General features: G+C 42.0%; 1 long non-coding RNA gene across 7 annotated transcripts in view; it reads left to right on the top strand.

Annotated features, from left to right (window-relative positions):
* The first annotated feature begins 3679 nt into the window (after positions 1-3679).
* LOC108350121 (uncharacterized) overlaps positions 3680-27632 on the top strand; it is a 34544-nt gene continuing 10591 nt past the window's right edge. For 2 of the 7 annotated variants that reach the window (XR_015676992.1, XR_015677001.1), the window contains exons 1-3: positions 3680-3784; positions 4666-4786; positions 5595-5689. This is a non-coding gene — a long non-coding RNA (uncharacterized LOC108350121). Of the gene's footprint in view, positions 3785-4665; positions 4787-5594; positions 5690-24758; positions 24872-25453; positions 25617-25853; positions 25893-27632 lie in introns of those variants that run through there. The other 5 variants (XR_015676996.1, XR_015676995.1, XR_015676998.1 and 2 more) reach the window with 5 other exon arrangements.

The following is a 27632-nucleotide window of genomic DNA, read 5'->3' as shown; positions in this document are numbered from 1 at the left end:
GTCCAAGTGGTCAAAGACATGAAATCAGATACATAAAACCAGATACACTAAATCTAATAGAAGAGAAAGTAGGGGCTAGCCTTGGATGCATTGGTACAGGAGAAAACTTGAATAGAACACTAATAGCTCAGGCTCTAAGATCAACAACTGCTAAATGGAACCTCGTGAAATGGAAAAGCTTCCGTAAGGAAAAGGACCCTGTCAACAGGACAAAACCACAGCCTAGAGATTGGGAAGGTTCTTCACCAACCCTACATCTGACAGAGAACTAATATCCAAAATTTATAAAGAACTTAAGAAACTATGCACCAACAATCCAAATAAACCAATTAAAATGGGGTACAGAGCTAAACAGAGAATTCACAAGAGAAAAGCTTCAAATGGACAAGAACTTACATGTTTAACATCCTCAGTCATCAGGGAAATCCAAATCAAAACGACCCTGAGATTCTGTCTCATACCTGTCAGAATGGCTAAGATCAAAAACTCAAGTGACAGCACATGCTGGAGGATGTGGAGCAAGGGTAACACTCCTCCATTGCTGGGAGTGCAAACTTGTACAACCACTTTGGAAATCAACTTGGCAGTTTCTCAGAAAACTGAGAATAGTTCTACCTCAAGGCTCAACTATACCACTCCTGGGCATATTCCCAAAAGATGTCCCATCATACCATGGGGACACTTGTTCAACTATGTTCACAGCAGCTTTATTCATAATATCCAGAAACTGGAAACAATCTATGTGTTCCCCAACTAAAGAATGGATGAAGAAAATGTGGTACATCTACACAATGGAGTATTATCTAGCTATTAAAACCAAAGACACAATGAATTTTGCAGGCAAATGGATGGAACTTGAATACTATCCTGAGTGAGGTAACCCAGAGCTAGAAAGACAGGTATGGTATTTACTCACTTATAAATGGCCATCAGCCATAAAATGCAGGACAGCTATGATACAATCCATAGACACAAATAAACTGGGTAATAAAGTGGTCCCAAGGGAGCATGCACGAAACCTTCTCAGAAGGGGAAACTAAATAGTCATCTGTGGTGGATGGAGAGAGGGAGGAAGTGAGGGGAATGAGGCTATAGATCAGGTATAGGGAGAAGGGAATGGAACAGAGCTGGGGGTGAGAATGAAAATCGGTTGGGGGTATCTCTGGTGATTAGATAAAGCCCTGGAACTGGGAGGATATGGGAGTCTATGGGGTGACCCTACCAGAGGTGATATAGAGACTGAGGTGGTCAATCCCTGTAGTCAGGACTTCCAGCATGTGGAAGGGACATCAACTCATTCACAAAATAACTTTAACTCAAAATTTGTCTTGCCTATAGGATATGTAGGAATAAAGATGGAGTAGAAATTGAGGGAACAGCCAACCAACTTGAGAACCATCCCATGTGAGACAGCCAACCCTTGACACTACTAATGATACCCTGCTTTGCTTGCAGACAGGAACCTAGCATAATGGTCTCCTGAGAGACTTCAGGTGAGAGAGCAATGGGTGGAGGCAGACATAGGGACGCATTGCCAAATAGGAGGTAGAGCCTGGGGAGTCTTGTGGAAGAGTTGGGGATAGGATTGAGCAAGCTACAGGGGTCAAGGATACCATAAGAAGCCCTTCAAAGTCAATTGAACTAGGGCCATGGGGGTTCAGAGTCTGGGCCACCGAGCAGAGAACATTCAGGAGATAGACCTCCTACATATTTGTAGCAAATGTGCAGCTTGGTCTTCATGTAGCTCCCCTAAAAAGTGAAGGGGGGCTGTCTCAGTCTCTGTTGCCTGCCATTGGATCTCCTTCCCCCTACATGGACTACCTGGTTGAGTTTTAGTAGGAGAGGATGGGCCTAGTCTTGCTAAGACTAGATGTCCCAGGGTGGGGTTGTACACAAGGCGTCCTCACCTTCTCTGAGGAGAAGGGGAAGGGATAATTGGAGAGAGATTCATAAGGGTGGAACTGGGAGGGGAGGGGGACTGATTGGGATGTAAAGTGAATAAAAAAATAAATCATTGAAAAAATAAAATAAAATACTTGTAAACAGAATTCAAGATTAAAAGGAAGATAAAAAAGAGGAAGAAGGAGGAAGAGGAGGAGGAAGAGGAGGAGGAGGAAGAGGAGGAAGAGGAAGAAGAAGAAGATGAAGAAGACGACGACTAGCAATATGCTGCAGGGTACCTGCCCCAGAAATTGCTGGTTGAACTGACTGGAAATGGAAACTGATCGACAAGTCTTTGAGCCGTGGCTGCTCAGCCGATGAACCTCCCCAGGCAGATTATCCCTGGATAGAGACTAAGAGACAGTAGAGTGGGAGAGGTGTTTGGGGGCAGATTGAGAGAGGAGAGAGAAAGGGAAGGGTGGAGCAGACATGAAAAGACACTGAATGCTAGAGAAAGGCAGCCAACAGGGAGAGGAGCTTGGGCTGGGTGGCTTCCACTCTTCAAATCCCCATGTTCCCCTTTGTTTTTCTTCTCAATATTGACACCCACACAGCCTCCTGACCCTCAGTTGTCCCTGACCAAATGAATTAAAGAAGGTTCTTTCTCTAACAAGCAGGGACTATTTTTCCCCTTTCTACTCTCTAAGCAGCAGGGAGGTCTTCTATGTTCCTCTCTATTCCTGGGATCAGGTTTCTAACCTCAGAAATGTAAAAGAAGAAAGAGCCAAGGTTTAACATTTGAGCTACAGACACACGATGGAGGCAGTCATTTTGAGGGAGAAAAAAAAAAAGCATTTGGAAGGATCAAGTGCCAAGATTCCAAGATCTGTGGACCCCAGAGAGAAGATGAGATCCTCAAGGAACAAGATTTGTAAAGCTCAGGTTAAGCCCAAGACATTGATGAATTTCTCTCCATTTTACCTGGGAGTGAGTGAGTTGGGACTTGAGAAAAAAGAAGTCTGTTCACTGAAAAATTTGAAGTTAAAATCAACATAAAAACAAAAAAAAATATGTATCTTTGTTCTACCTGGGTTTATAGTCTGGGAAAATTATACCCGAAAAAACATTGCAATTTCAGGCAGACCCTTCTGCAAAGAAATAAAAATAATCTAGTGCCCCACTCCAATGCACAGACTTACTATTATGCATCCTTGCTAAGAGCTCTGTTGAAGTCTCTGTCTACCATAGATTACAACAGTAACTGACCTTTGCTGAACTTAACAAGGCATTTTATGTCAATGTTAAGCATGGCAAGAAATTTGTTAATATTTCCATTTTGTAGAGGAAGAAACTGAGGCCTGATAATTTTACACAGACACAGACACAGACACAGACACAGACACAGACACAGACACAGACACAGACACAGACACAGACACAGACACAGACACAGACACAGACACAGATACATGTATACACACACATATATACATTGATACCTAGTCTCACATGTACCTGGCTGGCCTTGAACTTGTTATGTAGCTCAGGATAACCTTAGACTTCTGATCCTCTGTGTCTGTCATCTGAGTGATGGGATCACAAGCGTGTGTCACCACAGTTGGTTTATATGGTTGTGGTGCTTGGAATGAGAATGGCCCCCAAAGGCTCATGAATGCCTGGTCATCAGGGATTGTCACTATTGGAAAGGATTAGCAGATGAGGGCTTGTTAGAGGAAGTGTGTCACTGAGGTGGGTGGGCTTTGAGGTTTCAAAAGCTCATGCTAGGTCCGGTGCTTCTGTCTTCTCAAAGCCTGTAGACTTGGGTGTAGAATTCTCAGCTATTGTGCCTGCTTGTGTGCTGCCCTGCCTCCTGCTCTGAGAAAATGGACACTACCTCGGAACTGTAAGCCCCAATTGAATGCTTTCCTATATAGAGGTTTCTGTTGTTATGGTGTCTCTTTACAGCAACAGAACTCTAAGACAGAAAGAAGTATAAGGATTGGAAACAAGGCCTGGCGTGAGCTAGCCAAACACTCTATCAATTGAATTACACCCTCAGCCCTTCAAGTTTAGTAATTTCAGTGCTTAAGATTTCAAAGCTACCACACAGAGTTCTGTCAGAATTACAAACACTCAGCTGCCTCTGCCAAGATTATAGCTCCCTGTATAGGGTAGCATTGTCCGGACCATCTTTCTCATTTGTGAAGCACTTCAGAACATGGCAAGATCAGGGGCTTTGGAAGCAAACTTGAGTTTTAAATCCATCTGGCGCCTTAAACATGAGAACTCTGTGGGCTTTTGTTTGTTTGTTTTAAATTTTTATTTTGAAATGGTCTTACTATGTAGCCCTGGCTGCCCTAGCACTATTGTGTAGATCAGGCTGGCCTTGAACTCACGTCAATACATTTTTGTCAGACCCCTTGAATGCTTGTGTTACAGGAGGGAATACCTTTCCTAGCTTCAGAACGTGGAAAGTCAACAAAACCTTTGAGCCTAGTAAATCTAAGTCTTAAATCTAAGAATCAAGCAATTTAGCATATAAACTGCACCTGGTGGGTGCTCATTTGATAGCAGCTGAACGGACTGAACAGTGTTTGCACCTCCCTGGTCAGATGTTCAAATCACACAGCTCCTAAAGTGACTATGTAGTGAGGTGTGGTCTCTGGTAAGTAGCTATGTCCTGTGGCTGGGACTTTTCTGAATGAGATTAGTAGCCTCCTATTTTACATTAATTTATTTTAGTTATATTATTTTAATAATACTTTTCTTTTTTAAATTCAAAAGAAACCCTTTCACCCTTCGACTCTGAGGTCATGGATGGAAGGCAGTGAACGTGACCCAGAAAGAGGATCTCTATTAGGCACAAATCTACTGCTGCTTTGATCTGGGACTTTCTAGAAACTGGGTGAGTAAGTTTTTATTGCTGCTATTAAATTGATCTGAGAGACTAAGATGAGAGCTATTATGTAGACAGTGCCTAGCTCAGAGGGGACACAAATGAGTGTTTGCTGAATAAATGAGTATATAAAAAGCTACCAATCCTCAAACATTAAAGACAGCTTTTTAGAAAACAATCTTTATTGTATAAAATACAGATTTTTTTTTAACTGAAAGAAATACTTTTAAAAAATACTCTTAACAGGGTTAGAGGAAAACAAAGATATTTAAACCACTTGCTGCCTTTTGATTCCTACCCATTTTCATTTAGAAAATATGCCCATACAAAAGCCATCCTTGTGGTAACCCATTAGCCAATTAACCCTAGTGCTGTGACTTCTCGTCTCATTCATGTGGAATGCTACAAGCCAGCGGATCAGTTCTTATGCCCTGTATTTTTCCATTCTTCAATTGCTCTCTTGTTACATTTACTTAATTAGGGATTGGCTACTTATCAGGTCCCGAAGAAGAATCTTTTTTTATGCTTTTATGCTGCTTCCCAAAGTTTAAGGAGGGAGGTCTCATTTGTATTTTTCAGATGTCTCTGGCTGCTCATACATATTCATGAGCCCCCAGATGGGATGTCTCTGCAAGACTCTTAAACTCTTTACATCTTAGTTTCTACTTTCCAAACCCATAGGAATATTGGAACCAGTTGAAATCTTCATCCCTGGTAGTCAGACAGGAATGCTATCTGCTTTTAAGAATATTAACCATTATCTCCTCCCAGTCTCTTTCTAAATATTTCATCTTAACTATTATTTTTCCCCCCTTAGGACAGGAGTGCTTCTATCTGAAAGGGACCTTCGCTACTAGATGTTTTTCATGGAGACCAACTTGATTGGGACCAAGATTCTTTTCTTCAGCACAGGTGTCTGGGTCTGTTTACATTTCCATGTAAAAACCAGCTCTAGCAGGAAACCTGTTAAGCCAATTTATCAAGAGTCCTTGGGTTCAGATATCTGATCATCTTGATATCTGCTTGCAGTCTTGTCCTTTAGGTTGATACCTCACTACCCTAGCTTGTCTGCATCTAGAATCTGATTAGATCTGTTTACCCAGAATCATTCTTATTCCTGATGCAGTGTCTTAGTACTTTTCCAGCCACTGACTCATTCCTGCTCCCTGGCTATAAATTTCCACTTGAGCACACTGTGTTTGGAGTGGAGCCCAATCTCTCTTATCCACTCTTGCAACTCATTGTGGCCTCTTCTGAATGCACTGTGATAGTCCTCAGTGAGTCCCCGCCTGCTCTGCTCTCACAAGGACTGTTGTTCAATACTTCCTTCCTTCCTTGACTGAGGGAAGGGCCCTGACTCCCTTAACCTTCTCAGAGCCTATGATTTGTGTCTTGGACTTCAATGGTGCTTTTGAGGAAGATGACTGGAACAATTTTTGTAGTAAGTTCAAGCTTCCTCAAATGTAAATGGAAAACAAGTAGGGGCTCAGGCAGGGGTTAAGATCCAATTCCTTAAGGTGGTATTTTTGGGAACAGGGACTGATCATGAGTATTTAGAACCCTTATAAACAAGACCCCAGAGGATAGGCTGTCCTTTTCCAACATTTATGAAGAAGAGAGAATCATATGAGGGTACAATCTTTCACAACAGTAGATCTACGATTGTAAGAATCACCAATATGACAGCTGCATGATCTGGTTAACGGGAAGGTTTTTATTGTAGATGTGAGAGAGAACAGCCAAAGGCAACTAAAAGAGTTCAGAGCAGAGAGAGAAGGAAGTAAGTTGAATATGGCCAGCAGACTGGATCTCACCATGAGAGAGAAGTAGGTATCAGAGCAGAGAGATAGAGAAAGGGAGAGAGGGGGCAGAGAGAGAGAACATTGGAATAGCAGGGTTATAAGGAGAGTGAGTGGCTAGGGGAGGGAAGCCCATGAACTGGAGGGAGTTTAGGGTGGGGAGGGGAGCCAGGAAATGTATAACATTGTGCTACAGAGGAAGCCTGGAGGCCAGCAAGTGCTTTGCTATGCAAATAGGCACCATAGGTAACCAATGTCCATTCTGTCTGAGCTAAGGTAACTGAGTTTTTTTTTTTTTTGTTTTGTTTTGTTTTTTTGTTTTGTTTTGTTTTTTTGGTAGAGGGATGTCAGCTTTACAAATTCCTGATGAGTGCTGGCTTTTTATCTAACCTCAAGAAATCCCCCTACAGACCAGGTTGAGACCATTCCTGAAGGTTCGGACTTCCTTTTAGAGTTTGGGGAACCAGAAACTCCTTTGGAACTAACACCAATACCTTGATTTCACATTCCTTAGCCTTCCAGAATTGTGAGAAATACATTTCTGTTATGTAAAGTCACGGTTCCACAGCATTTTGCTATAGCAGCCTGAATGTCTCTGTCAGTTTGTATCAACATGCAAGTCTCGAACTTCTTTTCCTAACTGTGGCGTGGATTGTAATCTTCTTGAACTCAGGGGAGAAGCCAACAGAAATAAATCAGTCAGTAGCTCTAACATATATTTTGTGATAAGCTGCCCCAGACTTCACTTGGGCCACTCACGTTGTACATTTGCTTTTGAATGAGGAGCTATGACAGCACAAGGGCTCATCTCTAAGTACTCTTGTCAACTAGGCATTTCCCTTCATGGGCCAAAGGGGCTTCTGTCTATCAGGTTTGCAAGTTTCTTTTATCCCTTAGCAACAGTTTGGTTCAGGTACCAGTGAGAACTTAAAGTGCATGGTCTCAGAGTAATGACACAATGAGCACATAGCACTTAAAATGATGGGCAAGTGCATCCTAAAATCTGTCTTAAATCCTCTGGGAACAATAAGTAGTCTGAGGTTCAGTTTTGTCTTCATATATGAGAAACGATGATGATGATGATGATGATGATGATGAGAACGATGACGATGACGCCGCCGCTGACGAATGACACTTACGGTATTGTTAGGAAGTTTTAGTGAGGTAGTAAACACTAGGCATTTAAAACACCCCAGGCTATTTTTTCAAAGTTTTTTAACCTATTTATTTTGTCATGTGCATGTGTGTCTGTATGAAGTCATGTGAACCACATTTGTGCAGGAGAAGATGTTATTGGGTCCTCTGGACCTGGAACTCCTGGCAATTGTGAATCATAGCATAGGTGCTAGGATTCTGGTCCCCTGCAAAAGCAGCAAGCACTTTTAACTGCAGAAGCACTTCTCCAGCCCTAAGCTGTTCTTAGTCTTATATCTACATTCAAAATAGATATGAAAAACCTATTGTGACTTTGCTTAGAAAAAAATTGTCAGTTATGGAATTATATAACTATACTATACATTTATGTACTATACACTACACATTTTCTTAACTATAAAATATTCTGATTTTATTTTAAAAACACATTTTAGAATCGCATCCTTGTATGGAGGAAGAACCCTTTTCTCTCCACCTTTTGTTTCTTGTATTTCTTCTGTTGGTTACTATGACTGAAGTGTCCGGGGCCATTTTGCAGATTGTACTTATTGTACAAAATCTATTCTTAGAAAACTAATCTGTTCTTCTATTCATTTTCAAAATTAAAGACATGAGTTGGTTTGATTCTTTGTATGGATTAAATGGATGAGATGATCAGTGCTCTTTTGCCTTTGCCCTGCAGGCCTAACTGGAGTCCTGTGTCAGGTACAAACACCCGTTATCTGATGGCTTGACAGGAAAAGTGGAGAGACCAAGGTGGGGGGCCTGGAGACCTCTAAGCCACATGCTGTTTTCTAAGAAGCTGCCTCAGAATGCTTTCCTAGGGTCTTGAAGTGGAGGAAAAGAAAATCAGTGTTAGTGGCCAATTCTGTTATTTCATATGCTAGATAACTGATCCTTCTCTGTACACAATTTTGCCTAGAGAACATTACTTAAATGTGTATATACTTCAGAAAGGCCCATAGGGGCAACCACTACACACACACACACACACACACACACACACACACACACACACACACACACACACACACACCACAGAGAATCCTGTAGGAATGCGAAAAAGACAAAGACTCATAAAACTCTTCATTTGTGTGTGGGAGACTGTGGGGCACAATCAGGTGGGGCTTAGCACAAATTTCCATTTGCTATTAAAGGAGGCAGTGAAGCTAGATAGAGCCGCAGGAAATTTTTTGAATATTTCTTGTGTTTGCTAAAGGTTTTGGTCTAGCTGAGCTATTATGAGACACAAGTTAATGCAGGAAAATATTTAGAATTCAATGGAGTTTAACAAAACAAGATAATAGCAGAATGTGGTGGTATGCCACTGGATTCCTAGGAACTTGGGAGCCAAAGGCAGGAAGATAGCTAGGGTTTATGAATTCAATATCAAATTGGGAAACCTAGAAAGTTCTCATGTCAAACACAGGACAGACAATAAAACCTCATGAACCTCAAGATACTTCTAAATAGGAAACAGAACAAAACAGAACAAAGCAAAACAAAATCGGAAAGAAAAGAAAAGAAAAGGATACTGACCTGGAGTGGACTGGCATTTTGGTAGAACTCAGGGCATGGTGGTTGTTAGCATGTTAGCCTTTCTTCTAGGTTCTGCCCAACAGTTACTTAACAACAGGCAGTGGAGAGACCAAGGTGGAAAAGTGCAAGTCTGGCTTGCTATAAAATGATTGTTTGATCTCGTTAATTCTCTCTGACCCCTTTCTCTGTCTGACCTCTCTCCCTCTGTCTGTCCTCCTTCACCACACTCCATGAGTTCTGGGCTGGTCTCCTCCTCTTCCTTCCTCTTCCTCTCTCTCTCTCTCTCTCTCTCTCTCTCTCTCTCTCTCTCTCTCCCTTGTCTGTCCCCTCTTTCTCTGCCTCTATTCCCTTCTCAACCACTCCCTTCTCATGCCCCCAAATAAACTTCATTCTTTACTAGATCTGTCTTATGACTTGTACCTGGTTGGGGTGGGTTACTTAGCATGGGCAACCTCTCCCACTGTATCATACCGAGTTTTACAAGACATGTGAGTGGTGGGGTGGCATATAACTTGTAAAAGAACCAAGAATCTTAAGACATATGGCAGGCACATAGCTAACTGCCTGCTCCCGTCATGCCTCTTTCACAGACTTTGGCCTGGGCAGTGCTGAGAACAAAGGAGGGATCGAGAAAGCTTAAAGGGCTCAGTGGTGGTTTAATGGCTGGTTTCATTCACATTCACCTGCTCGGAGTGTTAGAAAATTTCTGCCTATTGGAAGGGCTGTCACTCAAAAGAATATGGTTTGTTCTGTATCACACCAAAAGGCAGTGAATAGAAAGTACAGAGAAGTGACGTTTCCTTCATATGATGTGTTTCATAGGCACTGTTTGCTTTTGGCTTCTGTAGTCAGTCAGTAGAGTTAGTTAAGGATTACAGGGAAGACTTCAGCATAGAGTGCAGTTTTAGACATGGACAGTTTGCACTAGTCCTGGCTGATGTCACATTTTTAATAGGATGTTACTACTGAAGTTTCTGGTAGTCTTTTCTCATCATAAACTCAATTGAAACTTTCAAAGGAAAGAGAGAAAAACATCCCAAACCAAGACCAAACCAACTGTGGTGGTTTGAATATGTTTAGCTCAGGGATTAGCACATGAGGAGGTGTGGTCTTGTTGGAGTAGGTGTGGTCTTCTTGGAAGAATTGTGTCACTGTGGGAGGGGGCTTTGAGACCCTCTTCCTAGCTGTCTGAAAGACATTTTTCTCCTGTTTGCCTTCTAAACAAGATGTAGAACTCTCAGCTCCTCCAGCAAGGTGCATGCCTGGAAGCTGCCATGCTCCTGCCATGGTGATAATGGACTGAAACTCTGAATCTGTAAGCCAGCCCCAGTTAAATGTTTTCCTTTATAAGAGTTGCCTTGGTCATGGTGTCTTTTCATAGCAATGGATACCGTAACTAATATATCAACCAAACCAAACCAACCAATCAACCAACCAACCAACCAACCAATCAACCAACCAACCAACCAACCAACCAACCAACCAACCAACCAAAACCCAGAAAAAAGAAGAAATAAAGAAAAAACTCCAAACAAAGCCTTCTAGGTCCAGCAGCTGTGGAGATGACTCTGCTGGTAAAGAGTTTGGTAGGCAGTCACTGAAATCTGAGTTCAGATCCCTAAGTCTTCTAAAAAGCTGAGTAGGGTTTTGTGAATGTAATCCCAGTGCTCAAGGGGTGGGAAGAGGAGGATCCTTGGGCCTTGCTGACTAGTCAGTCTGATTGAATTAGGGAGTTCTGGGTTCAGTAAGACACTGTCTCAAAAGCTAAGGTGGAGAGAGAGAGGTTGAGGTAGACACACACACACACACACACACACACACACACACACACACACAGAGCCACAGCCACAGCCACACACACATAGAGGCAGGACATCCTTGAATATCAAAGGGTTTGTGGCTGCGTTAATGTTTACTTTTCTCCTTTGGTGGAGTACAATGTACTTTTTTATTTTTAACCAAAGGTACTGGAATGTAGGGGTGAAGGTTCTTTGAAGGCACCAGGGAAATTCTCCATGTTCAAGGAGTTGTGTAGGTGTTGTGTTAGAAATAGGGCCTTGCCATCAGTTTGGAGGAGAGCAACATACAGTTCTGGTAACAACTTGGGTTCTTTAGGGGTTCCCATGAGACCACTTTGGCCAATAGCTCAAGTAGATGTGACTCAAACCCAGTACCACAGTTGGGGCTCTGTTTCCTCCATTATTTGGTGATTTAGATCACCTTCATATATGTCAATGAATTTACTGTTTTAGGTTTCCATATGACCCTTCAAATGACCCTTAAATTTAACTGTCTCTTCCCATAGCCTCTCCCTCATCCCTTTCTTCCCTTCCCCTCCCCACTTGATCCTCCCATTCCACACACTCATCCATCTAGATCCGTTCTATTTCCAGTTCCTAGGTCGATCTATCCCCTACCTTACCCAAGTCCCTTACCAAGGCTGGTGGAATCTCACAGGGAACAGAAACTCCCCCTCTCATTTGTCATACCTTCAACATGGCAGATTCTTGGCCATGTTTAAACCTTTCTGTCTTATTGCTGGGAGTTTGTTGTTGGGCCAAGCTGTATTACTTTATTCTTAAAATGAGTCTCTTTCTGTTAGGAAATGTCTTCACTCATACATAGGAAAAGATTTCTGATTCCTTTCTTTAAGTGTTACTGTTTGAAGCGTGCTCAGGGAAGTCTGAAGCTTCATCCTGGGCCCAACATTTAGCAAAAACAAATAAGTGAATAATTTAAAACCCAAGAGAAAACAATTGCCTGGCATTTTGTAGGTAGAATGGCCAACTGACCTGGTTCTTCACCCCCTAGAACTTTCTATGGGTTTTTAGATACCTCGAACACTGCCAGGCAGTGCTATTTTATTTGGAACAAAGACAACTTTTAAATGTATTTAATTCATCCTTTCCGGCACTTTTAGACAAGTCTGGTTCATTCTAAAGAGTCAGTTTTAAAACGAAATCTAGAAAAATGACTTGTGTAAAGATTTTTTTAAAAAAGGTTGGAACATAGCATGAGGGATTGTTGGGAATAAGTTCAGTGGGAAGAAAGAAGGAGTACTGTGGGTGGATATGATAAAAATACACTGTACACATGCGTGAAATTCAAAAGAAATTTAGAAGTGGAGAAAGATTAAGAACTGGTTAATTTTCTCTTAGTGCCTCATGTTCCCCACTGCGAAGGCCATGTTTTCTCAGATGTGATGAGCAGTGACCTCCTTACTGTGAACACTGAGGGCAGAGCAGAGGGTTAACACAACAGTTAGATAGGAATGTTGTAGCTTGTCTTGCTTCTTCCCCCCAGCTTATCGAGCGATTATCCCTGCAAACACATCTTATCCCTGCGATGTCTTTTTCTTGATGCTGTTAAGTAAGCGTTTGTTGACTGAATTCAATTTAAAAATTACCAACACCATAATGTTTATTCTCTCACATGGAGGTGGAAAAGAAATAGTTGGCGTCATAGACGTAATTATGCTGACTGTTATTTCCACACTCATTGTTGGAATCTCATTAGGTTTCCTGTGAATATTGGGAAATTATAAAATACCGACGATTTCAGCAAAGTGTACGGACTCTCTTTCTCCTGAAAAATTAAAGCAAAATTTGATTATGTACATTTATATTCTGACCCACTTTTGGTGATTCTGAATAAAGGCTGTACCTAGAACAAGAAACACAGTCGCAAACCAGATTACATTTCTTTGTTTCAGTGGAAAATTGCATTTCCATACTGATCAAGACCCATGGCTTGAACTCTTGCCAGGAAATATTAAGCTTATTAACAATAAACACATAAACACACACACACACACACACACACACACAGAGCCAATTCTACAAGTTTGTCAAAATAGTGTAACGAATCCTTGCATGCAGTGAGAGACCAAGGTTAGCACAGTGATCAATATTTAACAGAGAAGTAATTTTTCATGCAAGATTATTTGTATAAAACCAGCCATAGGATCATTTTTATTTGGGGAGTTTGTTCTTAAGCTTATCAACAGTTATGCAGATAATAGAATAGTAAGCTTAAGAAGCCATGGAGACTTGTATTTTAGCCACCTATACCCCACAACCATCTCCCATCCCCCTCCACATCACCACCACCAACGTCGTTGTTGTCGTCGTCATCATCTTTATGTCCCCCATAACATCATAAGTTCCATAAAAGTAATATACAGTTCTCTGGGAAAAATGATGTTTCAAGACTTAAGAAATGTCCTTTTTTTTCTTTTGTGTTATATGAATTAGTTTTAAAATCTCTTAGGATGAAAGTACGCTTTTATTAATCAACCACCAGGATTAAGGAATTTAGTCATTTTTTTCTTCTTTTGTGACAAAACACCCTGTAAGACACAACTCGGGAAAGACAGGGTTTATTTTCCTCATGGTTTGAGGGGACAGCTCATCATGCCGGGAGAGTCTGGCAGCAGGAGCATCACCTGGTCATGTTATGTCAGAAAGCAGAGAGGCATGGGTGCTGATGGTTGCTACCTTGTCCATTCAGTTGATGTCCTCAGCTCATGAAATGGTTCCACTCACAGCTCAGGAGGCCTTCCTGTCTCCATTGTCTCAGCTTGTCCTACAGGCTCCAGAGGCTAACCTAATGCAGATTATCCCTCAAAGGCATGCCTAGAAGGTTCTTTCCTAAGTGGCTCAGACGCTGATATTAACCATTGCACCTCCACCCCTTGTCAGCTTTAATAGCCAAGGATATGTTTTGTAGAGCGTTGAGGGTGGGGGCTCATCCGGCCCATGCCGAGACATCCCCTCCCCAGAAGGAATCAGCCACGGACAGGTCTAGTATAGAATAGTTTATTTGGAGACATGGAAAGTGGGGTTGAGAATGGAGTAGAGGCAGAGAAAGAGAGGGGTCAGAGAAGGACAGAAAGGGAAGGCAGAGGGGGAGGGAGAGAGGGAGAAAGGGGTCAGAGAGAAAAGGTGCAGAGGAGTGAAGAGAGACCCTTTTATAGCAAGCCAGGTCTACCTGTTGGGCGGGGCCTGGAAGGAATGCTAACACCCAAACACACTATTCTAAAGCCTTAACCTTCCATATCCCCACTGACTCATGGCCACCATATAATGCAAAGTGCACTAATTCAAACTTCGAAAGTCCCCATAGTCTTTAACAATTCCAAAACCGTTTAAAGTTAAAAATCTAAGTCTTTGAGACTCAAGGACATCTCTTAACTGGAAGGGCCTGTAAAATAAAAATAGAGTCTGGAGAGATGGCTCGGCGATTAAAGGTACTGGCTGCTCTTGGAGAGGATGCAAATTCAATTTCAGCACTCACAGAGCAGCTAACAACCATCCATGACTACAGTTCCAAGAGACCCCATGCCCCTCTTCTGACCTCTCTGGGCACCAGTATACACACTGTGCACATATATAACATGCAGATGAAACACTCATAACATAAAGTAAAATACGGATTAAAACAAATCATACCTTTGCAGCATACAACGGCATGACAATACCCATTTCAAAGTGGAAGAATGGGCACATAGCATGGGACTAATGCAAAGAAGACTGACCCAGCAGGGAACCATGCTTGTGTTAGAATTCCCTGGATGCATAAAAGGATTAGGTAACCCCATCCCTCCGGCCCACAGCACACGTGACCTCTTCCTTGGACTAACTCCACTCTATATATAAGGCTTTTGAAGTGGACATTCCATGGTTCTGGCATTTCTGACATCCTGGTGTCTCCATTGTAAAATGGTGTCGCCTTCATAACTTTGTAGATGGAGGCCATCCCCCTTCAACCCCAGCTGTACCAACATCTATGCAGACTCTAGGACAGCTCTTCTTTAGGGAACATTAGTTACAAAGGAGACCCCGATTCCCCATGTTCCAAAGGACAGTCCAAATATCCAGAAATGGACTTAACCTAGACTATTGGATGATTCCTGGCAGTTAGACAAATGCCAGCATTCCTCAGGGAGTCGTGAAGCTGGTTTCCTCTACCAAAAGGAATCGTTTCCCTTATATCTGCAGAAGGGACAAATAGTTTCCTGTGGCCTCCAGGCTCCCTGGTATCACAAGTCCCTGCTACATATTTCACAGTCCTTGCTGTCATCCTAGTCTTTCTCACCTTCCTCTCTACCCTAATTCCCCAAGCTCCCTCCATTCCTTCCCCTTGAAATAGCTCTGCTGTTTTCACTTTGCTCTTTTGCATCCTCTCTCTATGCCATCCCACTGCTTCTCTCACTAGGCTTGCTCTATTCTCTACCAGATGCTATTCTCATCTCTCTCACAGAGAGCTCTGGCCAGGTCTAGTCTGCTGGCCACATTCAGCCTATTTCTCTGTCTACTCTAGGCTCTCCTACATACCTCTGACTGTTCTCTCTCTCTCTCTCTCTCTCTCTCTCTCTCTCTCTCTCTCTCTCTCTCTCTCTCTCTCCTATAAGAAAAACCTTCTCCTTGACCATACCATGACGTGATCATGTCAGTTTACACAGGGAGTTGCTTTCTGGATGCAGGGAACCCTTTCAAGACACAGTTTAGTTTCTCCACATCGAAAATGATCTCACTTTTCATAAGGTGGAACCTTCAATGGGTAGAAGGCCTCACAGCATATTTATTGCCCCAGTAGAAAGCACATCTCTTTTTAGTGGTACTAATTGTAGGGTGAATCTCTTAAGTACCGTGTGGAAGCATCACCTGATGGCCTATGGGCTGAGGCAGGATGAAAAGGTGGGAGCTCTGGTAGAGAGAGAGAATTCTGGAAAAGAGTCAAGAGCGTGAGATTTACCCTGAATTCTGTGGAAGTCGGGTGCTCGACACTGAGGGGAGGTAACAAATCATGCAGCAGACATAGACCAGAATAAATGGGTTATGTAAGTTACAAGCTAGTCTGGGAACAAGTCAAAGCTTCTGGCCTAGGTATTTATTCATAAATACTTAAGTCTCAGAGTCATTATTCTGGAAACAAAGAGCCCGGGCAGAAAAGGTTGTGATAACTAATCTCTTAAACAATTATAGATGTTTACCATGTCCACTTTTCCTGTTGGGGACTTTCAAGTTTCTCACCCGTTTTTTTCTTGCCAAACTTCACATTTTTCTTATCTTTCTGCTTCCATTTTTGCTTTTCTTCACTGTCACTTTAGATAAAAACATGGCCATGGCCCTGCCTGAAGGTTGTCCTTTCTTAAAATTTCCACCAACAGAAAACCTGCTCCATTATTTTGATATTCAGTGTCCTCAAGTTCTTGGGACACAGGCAGTTTCTTTATAGGATGTCACAGGAATGGTCCTAACCCAATTCTTGAGAGTCTTTTTTCCTGTCAACACATCATGAGCTAGGCCTCTACTGTCTATCTTTCTTAGAATTCTTGTCTTTCTCGCTCTACCAGAATGATCCATTATGCTTCGATGATGTTATTCAAGGGCTTTTCTAGCCCAGGGCTCCAAACTCTTTCACATTATATCCTCAAACACAATTCCACAGGCCTAAGACCAACACAGTCAGGCTTGCCACAGAAATGGCCCCATTTCTCTATACCAATTTTGTGTATCAGCTTCTTTTTTTCATTACGGTGACAAAAAAACGTAACAAGAAACAACTGATGGGGGAAGGGCTTACAATTTGAGGGTCCAGTCATCATGGGGTGGAGATCAAGGTAGAATGAAATGGAGATATCTGGTCCCTTTTTATTTGTAATCGGGAAGCAAAGAGCAATGAATGCTGATGTCTCTTACTTAGTCAAGAACTCACGGTCCTGGAATGGTGTTGCCTACATTTAGGGCATCTGTTCCCTTTACAATTAGCCTAATATAAATAATCCCTCACAGGCATGCATAGTCTGACAAGTTGACAATATTAACTGTCACAACCATCATTAACATAGGAGTGGCATTCTTTCCGGTCTGGGTGAGAAGGGATATTATCTAAGGTATACCCTCCAAGACTTATTTTGAACATAGTTCAAATACTACCTTCCCTTTATCTGTCTATCTACGTAGTAACTACTAATATCTATCATCTATATATTGACTTACTACAAGGAACTGGCTTGCCTAACTACAGAGGCTGACAAATGCAAAATCTGCAGAGCCACTGTCCCAGTTTGAGCCCAACAGTCAGTGCTGCTATGAGCTGGAAAGTTCGATGGGCCTCATTCGGGAGAATTCTGTTCCTGAGCAAGACAGATCAAACACTTATTTATTCTGGCTTTTAACTGATTGGCTGAGGCCCACCCAGGGTAGAGAAGGCATTCTGATGACTTAAACACTGAATATATCAAAAAGTATCTCCACGGAAACATCCAGAATAACGTTTAACTAAATATCTGATCCTCCTTAGCCAAGTTGGCACATAAATGAACCATCACATTAGATGAGTGGAAGATATCAAAGAGGCACAGGGAAACTGGAATCCTGTCTTAGAAGAGATAATTATCTGAGCCTTAGTTGCTTAAGGGATTCAATTGACAAAGATACCTTAAAATGCTCAGGGAGTAAATGCTACTTCTGATGGTAAATATGGGTTCCATTGGCCTTAATTATACTGGAAAGATTGGTAATTTACGTTACCGTCTCTGATATACAGGGTATGTTATAATAGTAATAAAGACTTTATGTAAGCTTTACTTCTAGCCTTTATCCATAAAAACTATTTTGTTCATGGTTTTGTATTTAATAAAAAAAAAGAAAGGGAAGCCAGGGTTATGTCTGGTAGAGGCACAGTATGGTGCAGGGGTAGGGGAGGAGGGGAGCCTCTGCGAGTCCATACTGAGGCATCCCTTCCTGGTGAGGTACAAGCAACATGGCAGAAATAGTAATGGAATAGAGTTTAGGGAATGGGGTGGGGAATTGACAGAGAAAGAGGGAAAAGGGAGAGGGAGAGGGGAGGGGGAGGGGGAATGGAGGAGTAGAGGCCAGCAATGAACATGTGAAGAGAGAGAGGGGAGGGGACGGGAAGAGAAGGGTCAGAAAGGAAAGAGGGTAAGAGAGCAAGAGAGAGGAGGCAAGCAGCCCCTTTTTATAGTGAGTCAGGCCTACCTGGCTGTTGCCAGGTAACTGTGGGGCAGAGCCTAGAAGAAATGCTAGCAGGAATATGAACTCTAGATTAAAATATGAGAAAAAAAATCATTTTTTCCTTCATCAAGAAAATTTTCTATCTCTAAATTTATGATAATTGCTATTCTTGGCCAGAGTGATGACTTTATAGGTCAAAAGCCCATGGAGAAAGTTAAACCACCAGGTAGTAGCTGTTTGTAATTAATTAGCCATTACTCTTTGTTGTTGTTGTTTTAATGTATATGTATGTATGCTATATGTGTACAGGCGCTCACAGGGCTCAGAAAGGGGGTGAAGTGTGGACTCTTTGGAGCTGGAGTTCAGACATTGCGAGCTGTCTAATATGGGTGATTGGGAACTGAATTCAGGTCCTCTGCAAGAGCAGCAAATGCTGCTAACCACTGAGGCATCTCTCCAGCCCTGTCAACAAGGACTTTAAAAAAAAATGTTCAGTGCTGTGCACATTTCCATCGTCTTCTTGCTGGTTTTTACTCTTGAAAAATATTTTCGCCGAACAGAATTTATAGCAGTAGAATTTCACTCCTTTGAGCACTTTAAATATTCCATTCCATTTCTCTGGGTCTTAGTTTCAGATGTCTGCTGGAATTCTAACCTTTGTTGTATGTATAGAGTCACGTCCTCTTTTTTTTTTAAATATTTTATTTATTTTATGTATGTGAGTACACTGTCGTGGTCTTCAGACACACCAGAAGAGGGCATCAGATCCCATTACAGATGGTTGTGAGCCACCATGTGGTTGCTGGGATTTGAACTCAGGACCTCTGGAAGAGCAGTCAGTGCTCTTAACCACTGAGCCATCTCTCCAGCCCCATAGAGTCACTTCTTATGTTATCTGTATTTTGTTTTTATGTTTCATTTTCTGGTTTGAATAGATGTGTCTACAGTTTAATTGTTGTTTTGATTCATTTTGGTTAGTTTCTAAACTTCTGGGCTATACGATTCTTTTAAAATATTTTTTTAAAAAAATGTTTATAACCTTTGAGAAAGTTTTTGCTATTATTTTTGAAAAATATTTGGTTCATATCTTTTCTTGTTCTGTTCTTTCCCTTCTGGGCTTTAATTATAGATTGCTACACTGTTCATATCGCCTCAAAACTGCACCAGTAGCCTACATTCTTAGAAGTTTTCTATTATTAAAACATTTTATTCTTTGTTTTGGTGTTTTGCTTTGTGAAATTCTTATAGATATATTTTCATGTTTATCAATAGTGTCCTCAGCTGTGTTATATCTGTAGACAAATCAATTAAAGACAGTCTCTGTCTCAAAGTACATTTTAAAGCTATCATTTTTAGGGCTGGGGAGATGGCTCAGCAGTTAGGAGTTCAATTCCTAGCAGTTACATGGGTGGCTCGTAATCACTTGTAGTTATAGTGTTGGGGAATCTCATGCCTTCTGTTGGCCTCCACAGGATTTGGCATGCACAAGTGCAGAGCATATATGTACACACATGCACACACAATTAAAAGCAATAAAAAACCCCTAAGAAACTCTACCATTTCACCTGTTGTCTCATGATATCCATCTCTTTGTTGCCTTTGCACATGTGTCCTTGAAGACTGCTCATGTTTTTTATGTGAACACTGAATGCACTAACCACACTTATTTTGGATTCTGCCTCATACACCTGCACAGGTGTGTCATAGCTAAGTCTGATCGTTGTGGGTTTGTTGTTTTTTCTTTTGATGGTTAGTTGTTTTTCTTTACTTCTTTGTGCCAGAACCAAACATTCCACTGAGAACACTAGAGTCTGAGTGTTCTAGTTTGCTTCTCTTTTGCTGTGAAAAAAAAAAACTTTTGACCAGATCTGACATGGGGAGGAAAGGGTTTATTTAGCTTATGAGATGTAGTCCGCTGTTGAGGGATGCCAAGGCAGACAGATATTCATGACAGAAGCTTGAAGAAGTCGAATAATCGGAGGAATGCTGTGTCCTAGCTTGCTCTCTGGCTTATTCAGCTACCTTTATTATGCAGTCCAGGCCCATATGCCTAGGGATGACACCGCCCACAGTGGGCTGGTGATTTCTCCATCAAAGCAATGAATGAAATGCCCCATAGATATACTTAGGTCAATCTGTTGAATAAAATTCTTTAGGTGAAATTCCCACTTTCCAGGGTACCCAGTTTGTGTTAACTTGTTAGAAAAGTACCCAATACACAGATGTAGATAGTACTTATTCCTGGAAATGGACTTAAGATATCTTTTACTTGGCATTTAGTGTGTAAATTGAGTCAGTATAGTTAGTGCTGATTTAATTTAGGGCTTTGTTTCTTTTGCTATTTTCACTAAACTCTTGGTTTCAAATGACTAACATTACTTTGAATTTTGTACAGAACATTGCCAGCAATTCTTTTTTTGGTAGGCTATCTCTTTGTGGTCCTGAATCTTTCAGGAGAAAATGGATGTGATTTAATGCTTGGCATCCTGGTGGTTGGCATGGTCTGTAGTTTTTGCTTAGCTTCCTTCAGTCACAGAGCTAAGGGATTTTGGATCCTCTCCTGCTTTTAGAGATGTCTATGAGTTTTCTTATACCTTTTCCTCAGGCTGGAAGGTTGTTGGTACTCCCTTCTGTGTGTGATAGTGCTGATCTATATGTCCTGAGCTGGCGATGCATGACTCTCTCCCAGTCATTAAGTTGTTTGCTCCCTAAGGGCAGAAGGGAAGAAGAACTCATATTGGCCTTTGTTCTCTACTGTATTTTCTTCTTCCTCTGCCCTGGAATGGATCTGAGGAAGGATTTCTAAAGTGTTGTTTCTATCTTCAGTCTTCCTGGTGAGCACCCTGTTAGACTCATGGCAAGAACTGTGCTTCTCAAGGGTCATAATACTTGTGTTAATAGAATTTGGTCCTGAGTAGTTAATTTAAAAATCTTGTTGAGTTCTGTCTTAGTTCTCATTTCTATTGCTATGAAGAGACACGATGACCATGGCAACACTTAAAAAGGGAGATATTAGTTTGGGCCTGGATTACAGTTTCGGAGGTTCAGTCCATTATCATCATGGCAGGAAGCATGGCAACATGCAGGCAGACATGGTGCTGGAGAAGGAGCTGAAGTGCTCTATATCTGGATCTGTAGGCAGCAGGAAGGAAGATAGTGATACACTTCCTTCTATAAAGCCACACCTGCTCCAGCAAGGCCACACCTCCTAATAGTGCCACTCCCTATGAGTCTATGGAGACCATTTTTAAAAAAAAAAAATCTCAAGTTCTTACTGGCCTTTATGGTGACTTCTTTCTTTCATGCTCTGGCATGGTAAATAGGTTCCGGAGTCCCATCTGTCCTTGACGATGCCATCTTACTTTCTACCTTGGGTTACATTCACAGATCTCATTTGTTGATCACTTCTAAAACAGTCAAGATTTTGCACACTGTCTGACCAGGATTATTAGTTTTCAATGTACTATTTTTATCGATTCTTTGGGAATTTCTCATCGTGCATTCCAACCACACTCATTTCCCAGTCCCTCCATGTCTACTCTCCACTCTTATGCCCCCCACCCCTACCCCAAAGTACAATTTGTGGTACCTAAATACTCACAGAAGCATTGTCAAACTCTCAGTGACCTGTCCCTTAAATAGAATCGAGTCCTTCCCCTCTCCATGCCCATTCGAGAAGCCATCAACTGTGGAGAGCTACCACTTCAGCATCCTCATCATTCTTTTTGAGACTTCTCTTTGGTGACTTCCTATTTAGGTGGCTGCTTTTCTTTCAGGTGGTGGGTTTGGAGTGAAGGTAAGGCTTTCCTCAGAAGCCGTCCATGTCCTCTTTCTCAACCATTGCATCTGCCGTCATCGATATTATGACAGAAGTAGCTTTCTTGTTCTTTACAACCAGATGAAGTGCAACTCAGGGCTCACACATGGTTTCTGGTGACAGCACAGACCAGCCCCCAGCTTTAGTAGGTCATTGGACATAAATAAAACTTCTGAAGGCCACAGGAGCTGGGATATCACCATGACCTTAGGTATGGCCCCTGACAGTAGCATGGCCCAAGGGTCTAATTATGTTTTGACATAAACTCAGTACTGCCCTTTCCAGGTTGCCACATGCTCAGTTAATGCTGAATGTCTAATTGTTTACTCTTGGATGCAAGGCACACAGGGTTCCCAGGTGGGCCAAGGAGAAGAGTGGGGTAGTTCCTCTGAGAAACAAAGAGAGCTACAAATTGGTGAACTTGAATAATGAAAGCACTGTGTAAGCTTTATGCAATGGCTTGCAGAAAACCCTGGATTTACAAACAACTGTGTGTATACCAGAAATAGTGCAGACATCCAATTACTCACTGCCCGGGAATTGTGGGAAAACATGAGCAAAATGAATGCAGGGAAAGCTGCAGTAGATGTAGGCAGGGTCTAAATGGGGACTGGGAGTCTTTGAGGCCTTATTTACAACCTAGGCTGTCAGGAGCTTAAAATCTTTCTGTCTCAGCCTCTCAGTCCTGGTATATACTTGTGCTTGGCTTGAGCATCTTTTGTCTTCGGAACAAATACAGAAGCACTGAAGATCAGGCACTAATTCCTCAGTGTTTCTCCATCTGCCAAGCCTCTCTGAACATCTACAGTGCGACAAGTTGGTCTAGGTCTGTCAAACCTGTCTTGTCCTGTGCTTAAAGTCTGCTATTACTGGAAAAATGCTCAGGATTCTTTAGGAAACGGTATGTTAAGAACATGAATACAAGATGTACTCAGTGCTGGCTGGAAAGTCACTAATCCTAGACCTCTCCAGTGAACTGAGGTAAGGAGTATACAGCACACACACACACACACACACACACACACACACACAAACACACACACACACACACAAACACACACACATCACATGCACCATAAATGCTACACACACACACACCACATGTACCACAAATGCTACACACACACACACACACATACCACATGCACCACAAATGCTGCACACACACATACACACACACACACACACACACACACACACACACACACACACACAGACACATTCCCCTCATGGTTCTATAAAATTCGTTTATAGGGTTATTAATTTTTTTCTTAAAATCTCTTGTTTTGTTTCTCTGTCTTCTCTTACACTAAAATTCACACCTCCAAAGGACACAGAATAAGAAAGTTCGAACATGTCGTAATTACTTGTTTTATTCCATTTAACACGCTCAGGATAGCAGCAATGTTTAAAGCAAGATAGCAACAGAGAACACAATAGTTTCTTGACTTTTTTTGGTCATTTCTACCCTCCTTTGGTAGTTATAATATATATTTTTTGATCCTATATCATCACATTCAACATTTTTTTTCTTTAAAAAAAAACTTTCATTTTTTTGGGTCTTAGTTTTACAACTCGCATGTTTTGCTTTTCTGTCTCTTTTGTTTTGGAAGCCTGTGCTCCAGGAGATTCTTTGGGGAAAATCCAGAAGAATAATATTTCCTGAAGTTCAAATGTTAACAGTTCATCTCTCTCTCTCTCTCTCTCTCTCTCTCTCTCTCTCTCTCTCTCTCTCTCTCATCTCTTTCTCTCACCTCTCTCTCATATCTCTCTCTCTCTCTATCTATCCATCTCTCTCTCTCTCTCTCTCTATCTATCCATCTCTCTCTCTCTCTCTCTATCTATCTATCTTTGGGACAGTCTCACTAAATATTTCATGCTGACCTTGAACCTGCCGCTATCTCTGAGATGCTGGGATGACAAGTTCACATGGCTCTATCTGGCTCTACAGGAGCTCTCTGATGCTGGTGTCTGCTGTCCTATTATATGCAGTATCAGTGGCATAGGCTGGCAACTTCTGGGGAGGAACCTTCAGTCAGTGTTCTTCCTGTGGATATGATTCTGGCCCTTCTGGGCCTGACTCACAGCTGGTCGCTCATGCTTGTGAGCTGCTGTGTTCACTCGTCCTTGCTGACAAGCTATTGGTGCCAGGGTAGGCAACTGACTCAAGGCCAGTCTACCCGTGTGCCTTTGATCTTGGCCTTGATCTCAGCTTCTTTTTCAGGGTAGCTGCAGCTAAGTTGGTTTTCTATGTGAGGACAGTGATTCTGCACTCTGTCAGACAGGCAATGAGCCGGGTGGATGGAGGGAGGGTTCCTGGCTTTCTGAGGTTTCAATCAGTACAGGGCCGTAGCTGTTACTATGGTCTTCCTCTGTTCATCCTATTGATAATGATGTTTTCATAAAATGTGCCTACTTGAATAAACATGCTTTGGTGGTTCTGTGAACAAAAAGACTATCTTTAGATGGCTTTGTATTGCTTTCCTTACACAGCGACTGAGCTTAAATAGCAAACAGTCTTTCCACCTCTGTAATCGGCATGTTTTTCTTCATTTGGGTATTTTTTTTAGGAGTATATTCAGTGGGTACTTTGGGTTAGAGCAGAGCAGTCTTATTTAGTTCTTATTCCTGTTTCAGACGCCGTTAACTCTCAGCGCGGGGAATACTTTCTCTTCCGTCTGGTTTGTTCCGGTTTGTGTGTGATGTCTGTGTGTTCTCGCTGTAGGTTCTACATGGGTTTTTCAAGTTCGCTCTTCTACAGACCCCCTGCGTCTCCTCCACCCACTGAGTGCTAGCATCAAAGGTATAGCCACGCTCTCATCTCCACACTTTTCCTCATTCTCTGAAGTGTCTCTTCACTTCTTCACTGGCCCTAAAGCAGACTTTCATTTTGGTCCTTTTGGCCAATGTGTTTTGGTCTCTGGCTTTACTGCAGCCTTTTCTATTTTTCAGGGATACCTGTGTCTGCATAACGGAGGCTCTAGGGGGTTTTGCCAGGAGACTGAATCTTGGGAAATGCTTAAATAATTTTGAAAAACAAAAAGCAATTTTCAGAGCTATGACCTCCCCCTTAGTCTTCAGGGGAATTTATCCTCTAGGCTTCTTTTCTCAGTGTTTTCTCCCTCTGGGGTCTAGGTAGGGAGCTCCCATTTTTTCTTGTAATGTGTTGATTGACTCGGGGAGAGCTATCCAGGATGGCAGCACTCTAGGAAGCTGCTTCCTTGGTCTACTCTGCTTTTAATCTAACCAAATAGCGTTTTCTCTGGCAGATCTAATCTGAAGGGTAGGGTGGAACATTGGACTTTTGTATATCTTTGCCCACTTGAAATGGCTTTCACCAACTCTGCTGGTGCTCAAATGATTTTTGTGTTTCTGCTTCTCCTAGGAAGCAAGTTGGGGGTTCCTTGAAGAGAGTCATAGATGGAAGAGAAGGCCCAACTCATGATCACAGCTCTTCTCAGTCTCCTGGAATACTATCTTTGTTTTCTTTCTACCTTCTACTGATGTAGAGAAAAATGAAAGAGGAACTGACAAGGAGGGTGGGGAAAGTAAGGTTTCTGCTTCGTTTGCCTGTGTTTGAAGAGTCCAACTACTACATTCTGTTGTTAGCATGCAAAGGGGAAATGACTCTCTCTCTCTCTCTCTCTCTCTGTATGATGATAGATGTGAGAGATGATAGATAAAAGCTAGATAAATGATCAGTGATAGATGATTGGTGATCAATGATAAAGAGATGGTAGAGGCCAATACCTTGCTTTTTATTTTTTTTTAATCCCCACTGACAGAGAGGATTTCCATTGCTGTGAAGGGACTCCATGACCAAGGCAAGTTCTTTCTTTAAAATCTTATTTATTTATTATGTATAAGTACATTGTAGCTGTCTTCAGACACACCAAGAGAGGGCATCAGATCTCATTACAGAAGGTTGCAAGCCACCATGTGGTTGCTGGGATTTGAACTCTAGACCTCTGGAAGAGCAGTCAGTGCTCTTAACTGCTGAGCCATCTCTCCAGCCCAAGGCAACCCTTATAAGGACAACATTTAATTGAGGCTAGCTTACCAGTTCAGAGTTTCAGTCCATTATCATCACAGTGGGAAACATGGCAGTACCCAGGCAGGCATGGCTCTGGAGGAGCTGGAAGTTCTACATCTTGTTTCTAAGGCAAACAGGAGGAGACTAGCTTCTAGGCAGCCAGGAGGAAGGTTCTCAAAGCCTACCCCCATACTGACACACTTCCTCCTACAAGGCCACACCTTTTAATAGTTCTACTCCCTGGGTCATGCATATTCAAACCACTATATGGTGTATTTAGGGGAGATTGCCTGTAAATCTTGATCCCTCTTCTCTTCTTTTGTAATCACTGGGTTTGCATTTCTTTTAATCTTCATGGATATTTTAATGGGAGACAGCAGACCAGACCATCTCATCTGTCTCCGTGTTCCTTATTGAATATTATTTGATTTGGAGAAATTGTCCTTGTGTTTATGAAGATGAAACTTCAATTAGTTTACTTCATGGAAATACATTTATATTTTTATTTCCAGCTCTGTTTCCATAGCAGGAATTCTTCTAGTGTTGAATAGCATGGACCAACAAATCAACAGACCTGGGGCTAAAGATAGGTGGCACCAATTCTACAATTTTGGCCCCCTAGTTATTTAGAGCACTTCAGTTCCCCTGTGTGTTAAATGGAGACAACCCTACTGTGCAGAGCTAGGATGAATACTTTGAGCATGGCTTTCGCCATTGCATTAATATTCATCATAATGAATGATCAGAAGTGTGAGAGGAGATGGTATCATTGCCCTCCAAAGTGCCTGGGAGACTCACAAGCTATATAAACAAGGCTGCTATCAGCACTTTAGAAAATGTTTGTGGAGACATTTAGGCACATGAGCTAATATAATTATGTAACCAATAGAGCAGAGATGGTTCTCTCCCACAAATGCTTCTCCATGTAGATCAGTGTGTAAACACGTCCTTGGACAAATCACTCAGGAGTTGGCTGTTTGTTTATTCTCTTACAGAGTTAGCAATTGGCACATACAGAGCACATTCCTAAATAAAACAGCTAAGCTGCTTTGCTTAAAAAAAAAAGACAGTAAAGCTCTTCTAAGAAATAAAAAAAATCTCCCACATAGCAAAGAAAATAAAAGTGTCTCTTAAAAATGCTAAGCCTTGTCACAGTCTTCAGGTGGAGATGGCTTAGACACCAGCTACAGGATGTGGGCTATAGCTGGGGCATATGACGGGACAGACAGACAGAGGTAAGCTTGGTTCATGGTGGTCAGGTTCCAAGGTCATGAACCTTTGTGTTGCTACAGAAAGACAATTCTATTAGTGTGTGTGTGTGTGTGTGTGTGTGTATGTGTGTGTGTGTATGTGTGTGTGTGTGTGTGTATGTGTGTGTGTGTATGTGTGTGTGTATGTGTGTGTGTATGTGTGTGTGTGTATGTGTGTGTGTGTGTATGTGTGTGTGTGTGTGTGTGTGTGTGTGTGTGTGTGTAAGTGTAGCCTGAAGGACAAATCAAGTTGTCAGCCTCAGGAACACTAGCCACATATT

The sequence above is a fragment of the Rattus norvegicus genome, chromosome 2, assembly GCF_021556685.1.
Source record: "Rattus norvegicus strain SHRSP/BbbUtx chromosome 2, alternate assembly SHRSP_T2T, whole genome shotgun sequence".
Taxonomy (NCBI): domain Eukaryota; kingdom Metazoa; phylum Chordata; class Mammalia; order Rodentia; family Muridae; genus Rattus; species Rattus norvegicus.
The sequence above is the reverse complement of the archived record's forward strand: the minus strand, read 5'-3'. Positions and strand labels throughout refer to the sequence as shown.